This window comes from Sarcophilus harrisii, chromosome 4, assembly GCF_902635505.1.
Source record: "Sarcophilus harrisii chromosome 4, mSarHar1.11, whole genome shotgun sequence".
Taxonomy (NCBI): domain Eukaryota; kingdom Metazoa; phylum Chordata; class Mammalia; order Dasyuromorphia; family Dasyuridae; genus Sarcophilus; species Sarcophilus harrisii.
In genome coordinates, this window is record NC_045429.1 from 74321122 (window position 1) to 74331362 (window position 10241).

Below are 10241 nucleotides of genomic sequence, written 5' to 3' on the forward strand. Positions count from 1 at the left end.
TTAATATCTAGACCCGTCTCCACCTGTGGGCTCTTTCCCCGCCCACTCTTTACCCCGGGCTGGTTCTTTCCCGCCCCTAGGAGCCGGGAGGGAGCCGCGCGGGCCTCCTTACCTGGCCTCCCGGGTCAGATTTGGAGATAAGTTTTCGCCCCCCTCCCCCTCCTCCCTCCCCTCCCCCTCCCCAAAATTAGGGCTTCAGACTCGCCGTCTCCTCCCAGCGCCCCGCCCGGGCCCGACCGCTCTAACTTCCACAGCTCGCCATTATTATGGTTACTTGTGGGTCTGCTGGGAGGTAGGGAGCGAGGTGGTGACCTGAGAGAAGGAGCATGAGCGCTCGCTGGACACTCGTGGGCTGCAGGGTGTGCGCCCAGTCTTTGTGGTTCGTTTTGTTCTATTTTACTAATGCCCCACCGGCTCGGAGTAGAGAGGGGCAAGAGAGCCGACTTCAGTGCAAGTCTCATCTCATTCAGAGCTTCCTAAACTTCTTTTCCAATCATTTTTACAAGACCCCAGACACATAAAACATATAAAAAGAGCATCCCAAACGTATGCAAATCGAGCATTTGTGCATAATAAATCATCATTTCGAGGTCGGACTTCAATAATTTAGTGATGGAGCTGGAAACGACCAAATCCGGTCCCATCCAACCGCAGAGGGAAGAAGTGACTCCGCCTTCAAAATGCTAGTTTTGTGGGTCTGGAACAGAACCCAGGCCCTTGGACCCTGTTTCCTTCCTATCTGTGCTCCTCACGGGCTCCTACTTTTTCTGGGTAGAGCTGCCTTCTGCTCTCCACACAGACACAGGAGCAACCCTTTCCTGGCTCTGCCCTTTATATGTTGGAGAGGAGCGGCAGGCGGGTGATGCGCTATGTATGATGTCCCTGGAAAAGCTGAAATCCTCTTACCGTGCTTGAGACACCTTCTTGACTTCATAACACCTGGTTCCCCCCTTCCCCATTCTGAAGGGGAAATGACTTAGGAAATTGTGAGGGGGATAACTTGCTTGATTGAAGGGGGAGGAAGTTTTAGTGAAGCAAAAGTTAAATCCAAATTGGAGTCTGGTGAGTGACCTATGAAAGGCTTGGTTAATCCCCCTGGGGAAGGTGCTTGAGCAGAGACTGGACTTGTTCTTGTTTATATACTGATTAGTCAATGAAATTCATATACTTTCCAGATTGGCAGTTTATTGGACATAATAGAGTTTACATTTATTGGAGGAAGAAAATATTTTTCTAGTTTTCTTTACAGTGGAAATTTCAGAGGTTCTCATTTTAAAATTCATAAGGAAATCTTATTTTGTGTGAGTGATTTAATAAATCAGATAGAGACTGATCTGGGCAGGCCTCTAGTAAGAAAGTCTCATCTTACTGAGTTCAAATTTAGCCTAAGATGCTTCTAGATGTGTGAGTCTCTGCAAGTCACTTAACCCTGCTTGCCTCAGTTTCCTCATCTGTAAAGTGAAATGGAGAAGGAAATGGCAAACCATTCCAGTATTTTTGCCAAGGAAATACCAAAAAAGAGTCACAGTCAGTTGCTTATTATGTAAAACAGTATTTGTTTAAAAGGGAAAATAAAAACTTCCATTTATAACTTGCAACTGAAACTATGGATGAGAGCAGTGTTGACTTTTAGATAAGTTAATAATATAACATGAAACTTCTTTTTGAAAGAATGTGATGGACCTCATACTTTTGGAAAGAGGTGGCTATTTAATATATCATCATTTCTAGCAATCTAGTATAATAAATGTCATCCTAGGCTAATAAGATACTAGGTAAAGAATAAGTTTATTAGAAATAGTGAGAACAGAGAAAAAAGCAAGAGAAATAACTTCCTCCAGAGAGCTTTGCTCTCTGAGAAATTCAACAATACTGAATGTCCAAGCTGGGGAGCCAAGATTGCAGATTAGAAGCAGGAACTCAGCTCAACTCTCAACATTTCCCTCCAAACAAATTTAAAATAATACCTCAAATGAAATTATGGAGTAGCACAACCAACAAAAGATCAAAAATGAGTCATTTTTCTAGTTTTAATAGAATTTAGGAAGTCAGTAGTAGACTTCTTTGATACTGAAGAAAAGGTTTTTTAGAGTACATGTGAGGTGGGGGCTAAGGTGGGGGACAGCTACAGCAAGAGATCTCACCCAGAGACAAGGGGGTCAGATAATAGATCAAAAACAGGGATCATTTCTGGTACTGGGTACAACCGGCACTGACTGGCAACTGTATTGTCCATATGCAGTTCTAGGGTGAAAAGGAGAACTTTTGGACAGTCACAGAGGAACAGTGTCCCTGGTCTCAATTATTATTTTTTTAATAAAAGCTTTTTATTTTTCAAAATACATGCAAAGGTAGTTTTCAACGTTCACCCTTGCAAAACTTTGTGTTCCAAATTTTTCTCCCTCCCCACCTCCCCCCTTTCCATAATCCAATATAGGTTAAACATGTACAATTCTTCTAAACATATTTTCACATTTATCATGCTGCACAAAAAAATCAGATCAAAAGTGAAAAAAAGAGAAAACAACAACAACAACAAGAACAAATGGTGAAAATATTTATTGTGATCCATATTCAGTCCCCATATTCCTCTCTCTAGATCCAGATGGCTTTCCCCATCAGAAGTCTATTGGGATTGGCCTGAATCACCTCACTGTTAAAGTGAGTCAAGTCCCTCACAGTTTATCATCATATCTTGTGGTTTTACTCACTTCACTTAGCATCAGTTCATGTAAGTCTTTCCAGGCCTTCTGAAATCATCCTGCTGATTATTTCTTATATAACAATAATATTCTGTTACATTCAATTACCATAACTTATTCAGCCATTCCCCAACCCATGGGCATCCACTCAGTTTCCAGTTCCTTGCCATTATAAAAAGAACTGTTACAAATACTTTCCCAGATGTGGGTCCTTTTCCCTTTTTGTGATCTATTTAAGATACAGGCTCAGTAGACACACTGCTGAATTAAAGGGTATACACAGTTTGATAGACCTTTGGACATAGTTCCAAATTGCTCTTCAGAATGACTGTATCAGTTCACAACACTAACAATAATGTATTACTGTCCCAGTTTTCCCACATCCCCTCCAACATTTATCATTATCTTTTCCTGTCATCTTAGCCAATCTGAAAGGTGTGTAGTGGTACCTCAGAGTTGTTTTAATTTGCATTTCTCTAATCAATAGTGATTTAGAACATCTGGTTTAATCTCTTTGTCTGAAAATTGCCTTTTCCTGGTCTCAGTTCTAAGGCAAAGAGGAGCACCAGTACTTATGTATTCAGGGGACTAGAGGCTCTTCCTGGGTAAAGATCAGAACACATATCTCTCCCAAGATTATACCACCTTGGAAGTACCAAAAATTGCAGACTACCAAACTGACTTGAAGAAAGCAACACAAATAAGCCTGAGGCTTTGAATGGTGCCTCCACGCTGCCAGGTGAGCAGAGACCAACTTTACCATAAAGTTCAAAATCTAGAAATAAAAAATAAGCAAATAACAACAAAAACACTCTGGCCATAAAATGCTACTATGATGGAAGGAATAAACTTTGAAAAAGACAACAATGTAAAAATAGTTATGAACAGTTCCTGACTTGCTCAACAAGAATTCCTGAAAGAGTTAGAGAAATAGAGAAAAATAATGAGAGGCAAGAAAATTATGAAAAGAGACAACATTTTGGCAAAAGAAGCACAAAAAATATTGAAGAAGATACCTTAATGAACAGAATTGGCCTAATTGTAAATGGGGCAAAAAAAAGTTCACGGAAGAAAATAATTACTTAAAAAGTGGAATAGACCAAATAGAAAAGGAGGTAAAAAAAAATTCACTGAAGAAAATTTCTTAAAAAACAAAATTGGCCAAATGGAAAAAGAAAATTCCTTAAAAATTGAAATTGAGTAAGTAGAATCTAATGACTCCATGAGACATCAAGAAACAATAAAACAATCATCAGTATGATGAAAAAAAATAGAACATTTGAGATATCTCATTGGAAAGACAACTGACCTAGAAAATGGATCAAGAAGAGATACTTTAAGAATTATTGGACTACTTGAAATTCATTATCAAAGAAAGAACCTAGATGAAATATTTCAAAAGTTATCAAAGAAAATGACCTCAATATCTTAGAAACAGAGGTCAAAATAGAAATCTAAATAATCTCATCATCTCCTGAAAGAGATTCCAAATGACTACTTATAGGAATGTATATTGCAGCAAACTTTCAGAGCTCAATACTTCAAGAAATCATTCAAATATTGTGGAGTCTCAGGATCATAGAAAATTTAGCAGCTTCCATGTTAAAGAAAAGGAAAGCTTGGAATATGATTTTGCAGAGGGCACCCATAAAATAGAAGTGGGTAGTAGAATGGATCAGAAACCAGAATCGAACAAAGATACACCAGAACAGACACACAGAATTAAAATAAAGAGTTGGATCAGAATCTAATTAGACAAAGCAAAAACAAAACAAACAAACAAACAAAAAACCAAAAACCAAAAACAGACCTAATTAAAAGAATCAGGGAAACTATATTTGCTGAAAGGTACCATAGACTGAAATAATATCAAAAATGTTTACAGCAAGTTTCTCTGATAAAGGTTTCATTTCTCAAATATGTACTGAGTCAAATTATAAAACTAAGAACCGTTCTGTAATTGAAAAATGATCAAAGGATGTAAACTTTTTAGTTTTTAGAATTTTTTAGAAGAATTTTTAGAAGGCAATTTTTAGAAGAAAGCCATCTATAGTCATGGGAAATTATTCTAAATCACTATTTATTAGAGAAATGTAATAAAAAAAACTCTAAAGTAATATCTCACACTTATTAGAAATGACAAATCCTGTTGGGGAATGAGGGAAAAAAATAGTACACTAATGAATTGTTGGTGAGTAGTACTGGTCCGACTATTCTGGAAAACAATTTAAACCATGCCCAAAGGTCAATAAATCTGTACATACCCTTTGACCCAGAAATACCACTACTAGGTTTGTATCATAAAGAGATGAAAGGAAAAAGGCCTATATGTACAAAAATATGGCAACTGTTTATGGTGGCAAGAATTGGAAATTGAGGGGTTGCTCTTCAATTGGAGAATGACTAAACAAGTTGTGGCATATGATTGTAATGGAGTACTATTGTACTATAAGAAATGATGGTGGGATTGTTTCAGAAAAATGTGGTAAGACCTACATGAAGTGATGCATAGTGAAGTGAGAATGATCTCTTGATCCAAAGATCTCATGAAGAAAAAAATGCTGTTTGCCTCCAGAGAGATAACTGATGAACTTGAGTGCAAAATGAAGTATAATTTGTTTGCCTTTCTTGCTTTTTTGGAAACGTGTCTATTATAGAAATGTTTTGCATGATTTCACATGGGTAGATGATATATTGTTTGCCTTTTTGAGCAAGTGGGGGAAGGGATAGAAGAAATAATTTAGAACTCAACATTTGAAAAGAATGTTGAAAATAAATAATAAATTTTTAAAAAATCCCCAATCTTGAAAGTAAAGTCCAGTTCTTAGTGATTTGACTTTAGGACCTCATGGGACAGCAGTTCCTTTCCCTACTTGTTGCCCCTTGGCTGCTACTATATCCACTGAAGCTATATTTTATATCCAAGTCAGTGTCTCAGTGTTATCTATAAGATTTTCACCCAGCTTTCCTTTCAAAAGCTTTCAATCTACCTGCTTATCCCTCTCCCCTTCCATTTCTGTCTTTATCTCTGTCTCTCCAATATCTTTACTTCCCCAAGCCTGCTTCCTTGTTCCTACCTCCCACAACCTGAAGATCCATCTTGAACCCCATGCCATGTCCATACCTCATCCCTTATCCTAGCCTATTGTAGAAGAAAAGTAAAAAAAAAAAATGTCCTCCATTAACTATCTTTGAATTCCTTTTGAGCCTCCGGTGATGCTAATATGGCTAATATTAGGCCAAGAGTACATATGGAAATCTGAGAAACTGACTTGGAGTTGGAGGTGGAGTAGGAATCAGCAACAGCAATTAAGACTTGTTATCAGAATACTTGTTTGGAGGCACACTAGAATTAGAATTGGGATTAGGACTAATATATAAGTAGGAGTTTTAAAGTAATGTTAAGATTAGAGTTTAGAAGTAGTTTAGGAGTCAAAGTTAGTTTAGATTAGGAGGTCTAGTGTCTTATTCAGAGGCAGAGATGGAGTAATGCATCCAGAGGCTAAGATCTCTGTCTAAATTTGTAGACATCTTACATTTCTTTTGAACAATTCTGCATTGCTCATAAAGCACAGTACCCTTTTTGATGCAGGGCACACTGCAGTGATCACACCATCACAATACTAATATTTCCCATGTCTCACAACGATTCCAGAGTTCTTCAGAGAGAACTTGAGAGTGTCTTTGAATTGCTTCTTCTGACCTCCATGTGAGCACTTGCCTTGTGTGAATTCTACATAAAAGAGTCTTTTAGGCAAATGTACATTTGGCAATTGTACAGTATGATTAGCCCATCAGAGTTGGAATTTCTGCAGTAGAGTCTGAATTAATAGATTGAAAATGGACCTCAAGGGTCTGGTACAAACAGGGGATCAACAGTATCTTCCTAAGACAGTTTGAATGGAAGCAGTTCCATTTTCTGGCATGACACTGGTAGACTGCCCCGGTTTTACAAGAACAATGAAATCAGAACAATGGCCCTGTAGACTTCAGTTTAGTAGGCAGATCTCTTCTCCCCCATCCTTTTCTTCAGAACCTCCCAAACACAACTAGCTCTGGTAATATGTGTGTCAACCTTATCATCCCTGAAAAACATAATGCCAAGATAAGTAAACTTATCCACAGCACTAAAATTTTCTCCATTTGTGGACTGATAGTCCTGTATATGAATGGAACAGTGCTTTCTTGGTGATAATTGAGGCCAAAATTAGCACAAGCAGCAGAGAATCAATCTATATTCTGTTGCATCTCAGCCTCAAAGGCTGCATTAAGAGCATAGTAACCGGTGAACAACAACAACAAAAAATCTTGCACCAATTTTCCCTCCACTTTAATCTTGGTTTGTAGCTTTTTGAAGTCAAATAATTTACCACCAAGTGTAGTAGCTGACCTTGATGCCTTTTTTGGTATTTATTATTATTATTATAGCTTTTTATTAACAAAACATGCATGGGCAATTTTTCAACATTCACCCTTGCAAAAACTTCTGTTCCAATTTTTCCCCTCCTTCCCTCCACCCCCTCCCCTAGATGGCAGGCAGTCCCATACATGTTAAACATGTTAAAGTATATGTTAAATACAATATATGTATATATATGTATACAATTATCTTGCTGTACAAGAAAAATTGGATTTAGAAAGAAGGTAAAAATAACCTGGGAAAAAAATGCAAATGCAAGCAAACAACAACAGAAAGAGTACAAATGCTATGTTGTGGTCCACACTCATTTTCTAGTGTTCTTTCGCTGGGTGTAGCTGGTTCTGTTCATCACTGATCAGTTGGAACTGATTTGGATCCTTTCATTGACGAAGATATCCAGTTCCATCAGAAATGATCCTCATATAGTATTGGTGTTGAAATGTATAATGATCTCCTAGTTCCACTCATTTCACTTAGCATCATTTCATGTAAGTCTCTCCAAGCCTCTCTATTCATCCTGCTGGTCATTTCTTACAGAACAATAATATTCCATAACATTCATATACCACAATTTACTCAACCATTCTCCAATTGATGGGCATCCATTCAATTTCCAGTGTCTAGCCACTATGAAAAGGGCTGCCACAAACATTTTTGCACATACAGGTCCCTTTCCCTTCTTTAATATCTCTTTGGGGTATAAGCCTAGTAGTAACACTTCTGGATCAAAGGATATGCATAGTTTGATAACTTTTTGAGTATAGTTCCATATTGCTCACCAGAATGGTTGGATCCATTCACAACTCCTCCAACAATGCATCAGTATCCTAGTTTTCCCATATCCTCTCCAACATTCGTCCTTATCTTTTCCTGTCATCTTAGCCAATCTGATAGGTGTGTAATGGCATCTCAGAGCTGTTTTAATTTGCATTTCTCTGTTTAATAATGATTTGGAACACCTTTTCATGTGAATAGAAATAGTTTCAATTTCATCATCTGAAAGTTGTCTGTTCATATCCTTTGACTATCAATTGGAGAATGGCTTCATTTCTTATAAATTAGAGTCAATACTCTATATATTTTGGAAATGAGACCTTTATCAGAACCTTTGACTGTAAAAAAGTTTTCCCAGTTTATTGCTTGCCTTCTAATCTTGTTTGCATTAGTTTTGTTTGTACAAAAGCTTTTTAACTTGATCTAATCAAAATTTTCTATTTTGTGGTTAATAATGATCTCTAGTTCTTCTTTAGTCACAAATTCCTTCCTCCTCCACAGGTCTGAGAGATAAACTATCCTGTCTTCTTCTGATTTATTTATAATCTCATTCTTTATGCCTAAATCATGAATCCATTTTGATCTTATCTTGGTGTATGGGGTTAAGTGTGGGTTCTTGCATAGGAATCTCCTATTTGTACTATTAAAAGTTAATATTCACAAAGGGTCTAAAAACCATCATGATCTTTAGCACCTTCCATGACCTTTTCCACAAAGCTGTTACCCTCATTGCAGAAATGGAAGAGAACTGACAGCTACAAGAGTTATTTCATATGTTTTCTTTGATTTATGAGTTACCATGGCTAATGAATTTGAAATCTAATGGATTTGCCTATTGGTAGAGTTTTCTATACTTAGTCAACCTGGTCATCTTATAATAAAGAATGTGTCATCAAGAACATAAGCATGATTTTTATTTTGTTTCAAAGACTCTTTCAGATCTTATATTTCTCTGACATCAGCTTTACAAAATGCAATGAACAGGTATCACTGGAACAGGACATCTATGACAAATCCCTGTAGGCTTTATCTAGGAGGAGAGGGAGGGATCATAAAGGGCTTTGTAGTGGTGAGAACATACATAATAAGGATGGTGAGGATGGCAACATGGCACTTTTATAAGCAATCACTTCATCATGAGCCTATTGTTCACTCCTTTTGGAAGCATACATAAAACAAAAACATAAAGTCTATACTAGCAACAATGCACTTCCTTTTTCTATGACCATTCCAGAGAAACATAGATCCGGTTCTACCTTGGGTAAGCTTGCCTTCATTTGCCAGCCTTGTTTCAGATGTGGCTGGAATTTGGCTATGATATCTGCTGAGTCCCCTCACAACAAGAACTTTCATATTTCAGATCTATGAGATTTTGTGTGACCCATAAGTATATGCACATTCTATGTACCAATGCCTTAGGTGTTATTTTCAAATATACTGATGTAGTTGGAGCTAAAATAATTAGAATGCAAAAAGCGTAGACTCCGGACTCTCTCAGCTTCACCTGTCAGTTGGCCTTGGTTTTAGTTAACTCCTACTGTCTTATACTTGGGAAGACAGAAAAGACAACTCGGTCAATCATCCTTGAATCTTATCTATCCTCCTTCTTCCATATTTAATCAGTTGCTAGATTCTATAAATTCTACATAAATAGTAGCCCTTACATTTTATCTGTTGACTCTAGTCCTCCACTTTTGCTCCAACTCTAGTCTACTCCTCCTTTATCCCAATCTGAGGATTAAAAAATTTTCCTTTCAAGGCCCAAATCAGATGTGAGTTCCTACTTCTAATAGGAAATCATTGGTACTGGAACCTTTCCAAGTGAGTTCTCACTCAAAAGTTCTCATATCATTTTGTCCTCAATTCACCTTTCCATTCAAATTTTGAAAAATTTATTTATAGCCTTCTGAGTTCAAGGCCCAAAGCAAAGTGCTAAGAATGCAATATAAAAATGAACTTTTAACTTTTTTGATCATCTTCACAGCTAGAGATTGTGGAATTTGAGCCTCCAGATTCAAACCTCTCTAGCATGAGAGTTTGAGTTGTCCTTATTTGTCTATATTACCTATGCACACCATCTGATTATCCTGCCACTTTTCATTAATTTTCAAATGGGATAGATAAATGAGGTGTAGATTTGGTAGATTGGTAGATACTATTCCAAATGAGTAGTGCTGTGAGAGGAGACAGAACCAAGATAGTGGTGTGCACATAATCATTAAGCTGAACTCTTCCAATATTCCCCTTTGAACAACATTAAAAAACTTGAAATAAACTTTTGGAGTAGTAGAGCCTACAAAAGTCAGAGTGGGACATTTTTCTGGCCTAAGACAGCAGGAAAGATC